The 11,053-nt window shown below is 49.7% G+C and overlaps 1 long non-coding RNA gene across 1 annotated transcript; it reads left to right on the top strand.

The window, feature by feature from the left end:
- The first annotated feature begins 9,104 nt into the window (after positions 1-9,104).
- LOC127908586 (uncharacterized) lies at positions 9,105-10,923 on the top strand. Its single transcript, XR_008067621.1, has 3 exons — positions 9,105-9,896; positions 10,024-10,325; positions 10,633-10,923. It is a non-coding gene; the product is annotated as an uncharacterized LOC127908586 (long non-coding RNA).
- Positions 10,924-11,053: the final 130 nt, after the last annotated feature.

Raw genomic sequence — 11,053 nt, forward strand, 5'->3', positions numbered from 1 at the left:
GCCTGTCTCTCTCTCAGTAGTGGGTTGGGATACCATGTAGCCTGTCTCTCTCTCAGTAGTGTGTTGGGATACCATGTAGCCTGTCTCTCTCTCAGTAGTGTGTTGGGATACCATGTAGCCTGTCTCTCTCTCAGTAGTGGGTTGGGATACCATGTAGCCTGTCTCTCTCTCAGTACTGGGTTGGGATACCATGTAGCCTGTCTCTCTCTCAGTAGTGTGTTGGGATACCATGTAGCCTGTCTCTCTCTCTCAGTAGTGTGTTGGAATACCATGTAGCCTGTCTCTCTCTCAGTAGTGTGTTGGGATACCATGTAGCCTGTCTCTCTCTCAGTAGTGTGTTGGGATACCATGTAGCCTGTCTCTCTCAGTAGTGGGTTGGGATACCATGTAGCCTGTCTCTCTCTCAGTAGTGGGTTGGGATACCATGTAGCCTGTCTCTCTCTCAGTAGTGTGTTGGGATACCATGTAGCCTGTCTCTCTCTCAGTAGTGGGTTGGGATACCATGTAGCCTGTCTCTCTCTCTCAGTACTGTGTTGAGATACCATGTAGCCTGTCTCTCTCTCAGTAGTGTGTTGGGATACCATGTAGCCTGTCTCTCTCTCAGTAGTGGGTTGGGATACCATGTAGCCTGTCTCTCTCTCAGTAGTGTGTTGGGATACCATGTAGCCTGTCTCTCTCTCAGTAGTGTGTTGGGATACCATGTAGCCTGTCTCTCTCTCAGTAGTGTGTTGGGATACCATGTAGCCTGTCTCTCTCAGTACTGTGTTGGGATACCATGTAGCCTGTCTCTCTCTCAGTAGTGTGTTGGGATACCATGTAGCCTGTCTCTCTCTCAGTAGTGTGTTGGGATACCATGTAGCCTGTCTCTCTCTCTCAGTAGTGTGTTGGGATACCATGTAGCCTGTCTCTCTCTCAGTAGTGTGTTGGGATACCATGTAGCCTGTCTCTCTCTCAGTAGTGTGTTGGGATACCATGTAGCCTGTCTCTCTCTCAGTAGTGGGTTGGGATACCATGTAGCCTGTCTCTCTCTCAGTAGTGTGTTGGGATACCATGTAGCCTGTCTCTCTCAGTAGTGTGTTGGGATACCATGTAGCCTGTCTCTCTCTCAGTAGTGTGTTGGGATACCATGTAGCCTGTCTCTCTCTCAGTAGTGTGTTGGGATACCATGTAGCCTGTCTCTCTCTCAGTAGTGTGTTGGGATACCATGTAGCCTGTCTCTCTCTCAGTAGTGTGTTGGGATACCATGTAGCCTGTCTCTCTCTCAGTAGTGTGTTGGGATACCATGTAGCCTGTCTCTCTCTCAGTAGTGTGTTGGGATACCATGTAGCCTGTCTCTCTCTCAGTAGTGTGTTGGGATACCATGTAGCCTGTCTCTCTCTCAGTAGTGTGTTGGGATACCATGTAGCCTGTCTCTCTCTCAGTAGTGTGTTGGGATACCATGTAGCCTGTCTCTCTCTCAGTAGTGGGTTGGGATACCATGTAGCCTGTCTCTCTCTCAGTAGTGTGTTGGGATACCATGTAGCCTGTCTCTCTCTCAGTAGTGTGTTGGGATACCATGTAGCCTGTCTCTCTCTTAGTAGTGTGTTGGGATACCATGTAGCCTGTCTCTCTCTCAGTAGTGTGTTGGGATACCATGTAGCCTGTCTCTCTCTCAGTAGTGTGTTGGGATACCATGTAGCCTGTCTCTCTCTCAGTACTGGGTTGGGATACCATGTAGCCTGTCTCTCTCTCAGTACTGGGTTGGGATACCATGTAGCCTGTCTCTCTCTCTCAGTAGTGTGTTGGAATACCATGTAGCCTGTCTCTCTCTCAGTAGTGTGTTGGGATACCATGTAGCCTGTCTCTCTCTCAGTAGTGTGTTGGGATACCATGTAGCCTGTCTCTCTCAGTAGTGTGTTGGGATACCATGTAGCCTGTCTCTCTCTCAGTAGTGTGTTGGGATACCATGTAGCCTGTCTCTCTCTCAGTAGTGTGTTGGGATACCATGTAGCCTGTCTCTCTCTCAGTAGTGTGTTGGGATACCATGTAGCCTGTCTCTCTCTCTCAGTACTGTGTTGAGATACCATGTAGCCTGTCTCTCTCTCTCAGTACTGGGTTGAGATACCATGTAGCCTCTCTCTCTCTCTCAGTACTGGGTTGGGATACCATGTAGCCTGTCTCTCTCTCTCAGTACTGGGTTGAGATACCATGTAGCCTCTCTCTCTCTCCTCAGTACTGGGTTGGGATACCATGTAGCCTCTCTCTCTCTCTCAGTACTGGGTTGAGATAGCATGTAGCCTCTCTCTCAGTACTGGGTTGGGATACCATGTAGCCTGTCTCTCTCTCAGTACTGGGTTGAGATACCATGTAGCCTGTCTCTCTCTCAGTACTGGGTTGGGATACCATGTAGCCGGTCTCTCTCTCTCTCAGTACTGTGTTGAGATACCATATAGCCTCTCTCTCTCTCAGTACTGGGTTGAGATACCATGTAGCCTGTCTCTCTCTCTCAGTACTGTGTTGAGATACCATGTAGCCTCTCTCTCTCTCTCTCAGTACTGTGTTGGGATACCATGTAGCCTGTCTCTCTCTCTCAGTACTGTGTTGAGATACCATGTAGCCTCTCTCTCTCTCAGTACTGTGTTGGGATACCATGTAGCCTGTCTCTCTCTCTCAGTACTGTGTTGAGATACCATGTAGCCTGTCTCTCTCTCAGTACTGGGTTGAGATACCATGTAGCCTGTCTCTCTCTCTCAGTACTGTGTTGGGATACCATGTAGCCTGTCTCTCTCTCAGTACTGTGTTGAGATACCATGTAGCCTGTCTCTCCTAGTACTGGGTTGAGATACCATGTAGCCTGTCTCTCTCAGTACTGGGTTGAGATACCATGTAGCCTGTCTCAGTACTGGGTTGGGATACCATGTAGCCTGTCTCTCTCTCAGTACTGTGTTGAGATACCATGTAGCCTGTCTCTCTCAGTAGTGTGTTGGGATACCATGTAGCCTGTCTCTCTCTCTCTCAGTACTGTGTTGGGATACCATGTAGCCTGTCTCTCACTCTCTCAGTACTGTGCTGGGATACCATGTAGCCTGTCTCTCTCTCAGTACTGGGTTGAGATACCATGTAGCCTGTCTCAGTACTGGGTTGAGATACCATGTAGCCTGTCTCAGTACTGGGTTGAGATACCATGTAGCCTGTCTCTCTCTCTCTCAGTACTGTGTTGAGATACCATGTAGCCTGTCTCTCTCTCTCAGTACTGGGTTGAGATACCATGTAGCCTGTCTCAGTACTGGGTTGAGATACCATGTAGCCTGTCTCTCTCTCAGTACTGGGTTGAGATACCATGTAGCCTGTCTCTCTCTCAGTACTGGGTTGAGATACCATGTAGCCTGTCTCAGTACTGTGTTGGGATACCATGTAGCCTGTCTCTCTCTCTCAGTACTGTGTTGAGATACCATGTAGTCTGTCTCTCTCTCTCAGTACTGTGTTGAGATACCATGTAGCCTGTCTCTCTCAGTACTGGGTTGGGATACCATGTAGCCTGTCTCTCTCTCAGTACTGGGTTGAGATACCATGTAGCCTGTCTCTCTCTCTCAGTACTGTGTTGAGATACCATGTAGCCTGTCTCTCTCAGTACTGTGTTGGGATACCATGTAGCCTGTCTCTCTCTCAGTACTGTGTTGAGATACCACGTAGCCTGTCTCTCTCTCAGTACTGTGTTGAGATACCATGTAGCCTGTCTCTCTCTCTCAGTACTGTGTTGAGATACCATGTAGCCTGTCTCTCTCTCTCAGTACTGTGTTGAGATACCATGTAGCCTGTCTCTCTCTCTCAGTACTGTGTTGAGATACCACGTAGCCTGTCTCTCTCTCTCAGTACTGGGTTGAGATACCACGTAGCCTGTCTCTCTCTCTCAGTACTGTGTTGAGATACCACGTAGCCTGTCTCAGTACTGGGTTGAGATACCATGTAGCCTGTCTCAGTACTGGGTTGAGATACCATGTAGCCTGTCTCAGTACTGGGTTGAGATACCATGTAGCCTGTCTCAGTACTGGGTTGAGATACCATGTAGCCTGTCTCAGTACTGGGCTGAGATACCATGTAGCCTGTCTCAGTACTGGGCTGAGATACCATGTAGCCTGTCTCAGTACTGGGTTGAGATACCATGTAGCCTGTCTCAGTACTGGGTTGAGATACCATGTAGCCTGTCTCAGTACTGGGTTGAGATACCATGTAGCCTGTCTCAGTACTGGGTTGAGATACCATGTAGCCTGTCTCAGTACTGGGTTGAGATACCACGTAGCCTGGCTCAGTACTGGGTTGGGATACCATGTAGCCTCTCTCTCTCTCTCAGTACTGGGTTGGGATACCATGTAGCCTGGCTCCCCCTGTGTGTGTGGATCAAACATATTGGTGGTATGGTATAAATATACTGTTGTGTGTCTGTCTGAGTGTGTGTCAGACTAGTTTGTCATATCAACAGCTAACCTGAATAGTGTGTGTGTGTGTGTGTGTACAGATCAGTTGATGTGTCGGTGATTTGAAGGGAATGATAGTCATTTAAACAACACTTTGGTTGGAGTGGGGAGGACAGGGGTCTGAGCACTACCTGGGCATAGTAACCTGTGTTACACTGATAGACGTCCCCCTCCCATACTGTAGGTACTGGTGTTACACTGATAGACGTCCCCCTCCCATACTGTAGGTACTGGTGTTACACTGATAGACGTCCCCCTCCCATACTGTAGATACTGGTGTTACACTGATAGACGTCCCCCTCCCATACTGTAGATACTGGTGTTACACTGATAGACGTCCCCCTCCCATACTGTAGATACTGGTGTTACACTGATAGACGTCCCCCTCCCATACTGTAGATACTGGTGTTACACTGATAGACGTCCCCCTCCCATACTGTAGATACTGGTGTTACACTGATAGACGTCCCCCTCCCATACTGTAGGTACTGGTGTTACACTGATAGACGTCCCCCTCCCATACTGTAGGTACTGGTGTTACACTGATAGACGTCCCCCTCCCATACTGTAGGTACTGGTGTTACACTGATAGACGTCCCCCTCCCATACTGTAGGTACTGGTGTTACACTGATAGACGTCCCCCTCCCATACTGTAGGTACTGGTGTTACACTGATAGACGTCCCCCTCCCATACTGTAGGTACTGGTGTTACACTGATAGACATCCCCCTCCCATACTGTAGGTACTGGTGTTACACTGATAGACGTCCCCCTCCTATACTGTACTCAAGTTTCCACTGATTTAGAGGGGTGTCATCAAGGGAAGGTAGGTTCCTCTTCAATCCTCTGTTTCCTGGTAGATTAACACAGTGATTTAAACACTCCATACTCTCAAGCAGACATGTCAGCCTATACACAATCTCTCATGGACAGATGCACATAACATCCGACACAATGTTTTAGGTCTGGGATTTCCGTGTTTAGCCCAATACATGATGTCTGAACCGAGTCTCCTGTGTTCCACCAACTCAATTTAGTTTCTCTCATTCTAATCTATATCTACCGCATCACCAGCAGAGATGGATTTTGAGCACTAGAGTGACGGGCTAGTGGAACGGACGGGGCTAGTGGAACGGACGGGGCTAGTGGAACGGACGGTGCTAGTGGAACAGGAGGGGCTAGTGGAACAGGAGGGGCTAGTGGAACAGGAGGGGCTAGTGGAACAGGAGGGGCTAGTGGAACAGACTGGGCTAGTGGAACAGGAGGGGCTAGTGGAACAGAAGGGGCTAGTGGAACAGGAGGGGCTAGTGGAACAGGAGGGGCTAGTGGAACAGGAGGGGCTAGTGGAACAGACGGGGCTAGTGGAACAGAAGGGGCTAGTGGAACAGAAGGGGCTAGTGGAACAGACAGGGCTAGTGGAACAGAAGGGGCTAGTGGAACAGAGGGGCTAGTGGAACAGAGGGGCTAGTGGAACAGAAGGGGCTAGTGGAACAGAAGGGGCTAGTGGAACAGAAGGGGCTAGTGGAACAGAGGGGGCTAGTGGAACAGAAGGGGCTAGTGGAACAGAAGGGGCTAGTGGAACAGAAGGGGCTAGTGGAACGGAAGGGGCTAGTGGAACGGAAGGGGCTAGTGGAACGGAAGGGGCTAGTGGAACGGACGGGGCTAGTGGAACGGAAGGGGCTAGTGGAACGGAAGGGGCTAGTGGAACGGAAGGGGCTAGTGAAACGGACTGGGCTAGTAGAACGGACGGGGCTAGTGGAAACAGACGGGGCTAGTGGAACAGAAGGGCTAGTGGAACGGAAGGGGCTAGTGGAACGGACGGGGCTAGTGGAACGGACGGGGCTAGTGGAACGGACGGGGCTAGTGGAACGGAAGGGGCTAGTGGAACGGACGGGGCTAGTGGAACAGACGGGGCTAGTGGAACATACGGGGCTAGTGAAACGGACGGGGCTAGTGGAAACAGACGGGGCTAGTGGAACAGACTGGGCTAGTGGAACAGAAGGGGCTAGTGGAACGGAAGGGGCTAGTGGAACAGAAGGGGCTAGTGGAACAGACGGGGCTAGTGGAACAGACGGGGCTAGTGGAACAGACGGGGCTAGTGGAACAGACGGGGCTAGTGGAACAGACGGGGCTAGTGGAACAGACGGGGCTGGTGGAACACTTTCTACTAGCCCGGGTCATGTGATAGTTGAAAAGTGCCTTCCAGCATGTGTAGGGTTAACTACCACCATCTGACTCCAGAGCTATGGACAGTCTACAGATTGGAATTTTACATGGGTGAGTGGGGGGGGGCCTACAGATTGGGTTTTACATGGGTGGGTGGGTGGGGGGGGCCTACAGATTGGCCTTTTCCATGGGTGGGTGGGGGGCCTACAGATTGGACTTTTACATGGGGAGGTAGGTGGGGGTGGGCTTTTTTTACATGGCTGGGTAAGGGGGGGGCCTACAGATTGGATTTTACATGGGTGGGTGGGGGGAGGGGGTGGGGGGGGTTGGGCTTTTACATGGCTGGGTAAGGGGGGTTAGGCCTACAGATTGGATTTTACATGGCCGGGTGGGGGGTTGGGATTTTACATGGCCGGGTAGGGGGGGGCTACAGATTAGTATTTCCACATTTTGTTACATATACAGCCTTATTCTAAAGTTGATTTAATATTTTTCCCTCTCAATCTACATAAAATACCTCATAATGACAAAGCAAAACCAGGATTGTATAAATTTGAGCAAATTAAGAGTCTTTGCTATGAGACTCAATTAAGCTCAGGTGCATTCTGTTTCCATTGATCATCCTTGATGTTTCTACAACTTGATTGGAGTCCACCTGTGGTAAATTCAATTGATTGGACATGATTTGGAAAGGCACACCTGTGTCAGAGCAAAAACCAAGCCATGAGGTCGAAGAAATTGTCCGTAAAGCTCAGACAGGATTGAGACGAGGTACAGATCTGGGGAAGGGTACTAAAAAATGTCTGCAGCATTGAAGGTCCCCAAAAACACAAACACAGTTTGGAACCACCAAGACTCTTCCCAGAGCTGGCTGCCCGGCCAAACTGAGCAATCGGGGGAGATGACCAGAGCTATAGAGTTCCTCTGTGGAGATGGTTGCCTTTCTGGAAGGTTCTCCCATCTCTGCATCACTCCAGCAATCAGGCCTTTATGGTAGAGTGGCCAGACGGAAGTCACTCCTCAGTAAAAGGGACATAACAGCCCGCTTATAGTTTTCCAAAATGCACCTAAAGACTCTCTGACCATGAGAAACAAGATTCTCTGGTCTGATGAAAACAATATTGAACTCTTTGGCCTGAATACCAAGCCTCACGTCTGGAGGAAACCTGGCACCATCCCTACGGTGAAGCATGGTGGTGGCAGCATCATGCTGTGTGATGTTTTTCAGTGATAGGGACTGGGAGACTAGTCAGGATCGAGGGAAAGATGAACGGAGCAAAGTACAGAGGGATCCTTGATGAAAACCTGCTCCAGAGCGCTCAGGACGCTCAGACTGGGGCGAAGGTTCACCTTCCAACAGGACAATGACCCTAAGAACACAGCCAAGACAATGCAGGAGTGGCTTGGGGACAAGTCTCAGAATGGACTTGAACCCGATCAAACATCTCTGGAGAGACATGAAAATAGCTGTGCAGCAACGCTCCCCATCCAATCTGACAGAGCTTGAGAGGATCTACAGAGAAGAATGGGAGAAGATCCCCAAATACACGTGTGCCAAGCTTGTAGTGTCATACCCAAGAAGACTCAAGGCTGTAATCACTGCCAAAGGTACTTCAACAAAGTACTGAGTAAAGGGTCTGAATACTTATTTAAATATGATATTTAAGTTTGGTTTTAATAAATTAGAAAGAAAATCTGTTTTTGCTTTGTATTGTGTGTAGATTGAAGGGAAAACGATTTAATCCATTTTAGAATAAGGCTGTAATGTAACAATGTTGTTGAAGTCAAGGGGTCTGAATACTTTCTTAATGACCTGTTTAACCTCTTCTTCCACGCAGCAATCTGCTATACACATCCTCATATACTGCTCTCTTCTACCACTAAACTCTAGAAACCTAACCCAACACTGTGCTCGTACTTAAATATTGAACTCACCCCCAAGACAACACGAGTGCTGTAATACAGTACACTATCTCACCTCACACTCATCCTCTCTGTCTGTCTGTCTGTCTGTCTGTCTGTCTGTCTGTCTGTCTCTCTGTCTCTCTGTCTCTCTGTCTGTCTGTCTCTGTCTGTCTGTCTGTCTGTCTGTCTGTCTCTGTCTCTCTGTCTGTCTGTCTGTCTGTCTGTCTGTCTGTCTGTCTCTGTCTGTCTCTGTCTGTCTGTGTCTGTCTGTCTGTCTGTCTGTCTGTCTGTCTGTCTGTCTGTCTGTCTGTCTGTCTCTGTCTGTCTCTGTCTGTCTCTGTCTCTGTCTGTCTCTGTCTCTGTCTCTGTCTGTCTCTGTCTGTCTCTGTCTCTGTCTCTGTCTCTGTCTCTGTCTCTGTCTCTGTCTCTCTGTCTCTCTGTCTCTCTGTCTCTCTGTCTCAAATGTCTCTCTGTCTCTCTGTCTCTCTGTCTCTCTGTCTCTCTGTCTCTCTGTCTCTCTGTCTCTCTGTCTCTCTGTCTCAAAAACTGTCTCTCTCTATGTATCTCTGTCTCTGTATCTCTGTCTCTCTCTATGTATCTCTGTCTCTCTCTATGTATCTCTGTCTCTCTCTATGTATCTCTGTCTCTGTCTCTCTCTATGTATCTCTGTCTCTGTCTCTGTCTCTGTCTCTCTCTGTCTCTCTCTGTCTCTGGGGGGGTAGTTCCAGAGGTAATTTCAAAACAACATTCCAGTGTCTGTGACTGAAGGGGTCCTGTCGACATGTTTAATCAAATATACCAATCAAAATTCTAATCATATATATATATATAAACGTCCTTTTGTTTTTGCGTGTTTTCTCCCTAAATTAAAACAAAAACAAAAACTGACAGTTGAAACAGTGTACACACATCATCAGTCTCTTCTCTCCTCCCCAGTCCAGTTTCTGACCTCTGACCCCTGACAGAACAATCAGCAGCCAGTCCTCAGTAACGACGGTAACTCCTCTATGAAGGCTCCTGGTGATTTTCATTCAACCTGGGGTCGTTCCGTGTTCCATGTCCTGTGTTCTGTGTGCAGGGCAGCCACATAGACGTCCCCCTCCCATACTGTAGGTACTGGTGTTACACTGATAGACGTCCCCCTCCCATACTGTAGGTACTGGTGTTACACTGATAGACGTCCCCCTCCCATACTGTAGGTACTGGTGTTACACTGATAGACGTCCCCCTCCCATACTGTAGGTACTGGTGTTACACTGATAGACGTCCCCCTCCCATACTGTAGGTACTGGTGTTACACTGATAGACGTCCCCCTCCCATACTGTAGGTACTGGTGTTACACTGATAGACGTCCCCCTCCCATACTGTAGGTACTGGTGTTACACTGATAGACGTCCCCTCCCATACTGTAGGTACTGGTGTTACACTGATATACGCCCCCTCCCATACTGTTGGTACTGGTGTTACACTGATAGACGTCCCCCTCCCATACTGTAGGTACTGGTGTTACACTGATAGACGTCCCCCTCCCATACTGTAGGTACTGGTGTTACACTGATAGACGTCCCCCTCCCATACTGTAGGTACTGGTGTTACACTGATAGACGTCCCCCTCCCATACTGTAGGTACTGGTGTTACACTGATAGACGTCCCCCTCCACAGCAGACATGAACCAGTGAGGGAAAGAAAGGTCCAGTTTGAAATGAGAGAGTGGAAGGCTGGTGGGGGGCTAGGTTAAGAGATCTGTCTACCCCCTCAATGAGAGAGTGGAAGGCTGGTGGGGGGTGTGGGGGGCTAGGTTAAGAGATCTGTCTACCCCCTCAATGAGAGAGTGGAAGGCTGGTGGGGGTGTGGGGGGCTAGGTTAAGAGATCTGTCTACCCCCTCAATGAGAGAGTGGAAGGCTGGTGGGGGCTAGGTTAAGAGATCTGTCTACCCCCTCAATGAGAGAGTGGAAGGCTGGTGGGGGGTGGGGGGCTAGGTTAAGAGATCTGTCTACCCCCTCAATGAGAGAGTGGAAGGCTGGTGGGGGTGTGGGGGCTTGGTTAAGAGATCTGTCTACCCCTCAATGAGAGAGTGGAAGGCTGGTGGGGGTGTGGGGGCTAGGTTAAGAGATCTGTCTACCCTCTCAATGAGAGAGTGGAAGGCTGGTGGGGGGCTAGGTTAAGAGATCTGTCTACCCCCTCAATGGGAGAGTGGAAGGCTGGTGGGGGGGCTAGGTTAAGAGATCAAAGTCTACCCCGCTCAAAGAGAGCGCATTTCATCGTCCCCCGTGCTCCCTCTCTTTCTATATCCTCCTTTCCATACAGTCTGTTTCTTCACCCCAAAGTCCAACACACATCCAACACCCTGGGTCTAGCCCCCCTTTCCAACACCCTCCTTCCCCCCTAAGTCGAGCCCAACACCCTCCCTCACACCTGGGTCGAGCCCAACACCCTCCAACCCCCCTGGGTCTAGCCCCCAAAACACCTCCAACCCCCCTGGGTCTAGCCCCCCTCCAACCCCCTGGGTCTAGCCCCCCTCCAAC

This window comes from Oncorhynchus keta, chromosome 1 (assembly GCF_023373465.1).
Source record: "Oncorhynchus keta strain PuntledgeMale-10-30-2019 chromosome 1, Oket_V2, whole genome shotgun sequence".
Taxonomy (NCBI): Eukaryota; Metazoa; Chordata; class Actinopteri; order Salmoniformes; family Salmonidae; genus Oncorhynchus; species Oncorhynchus keta.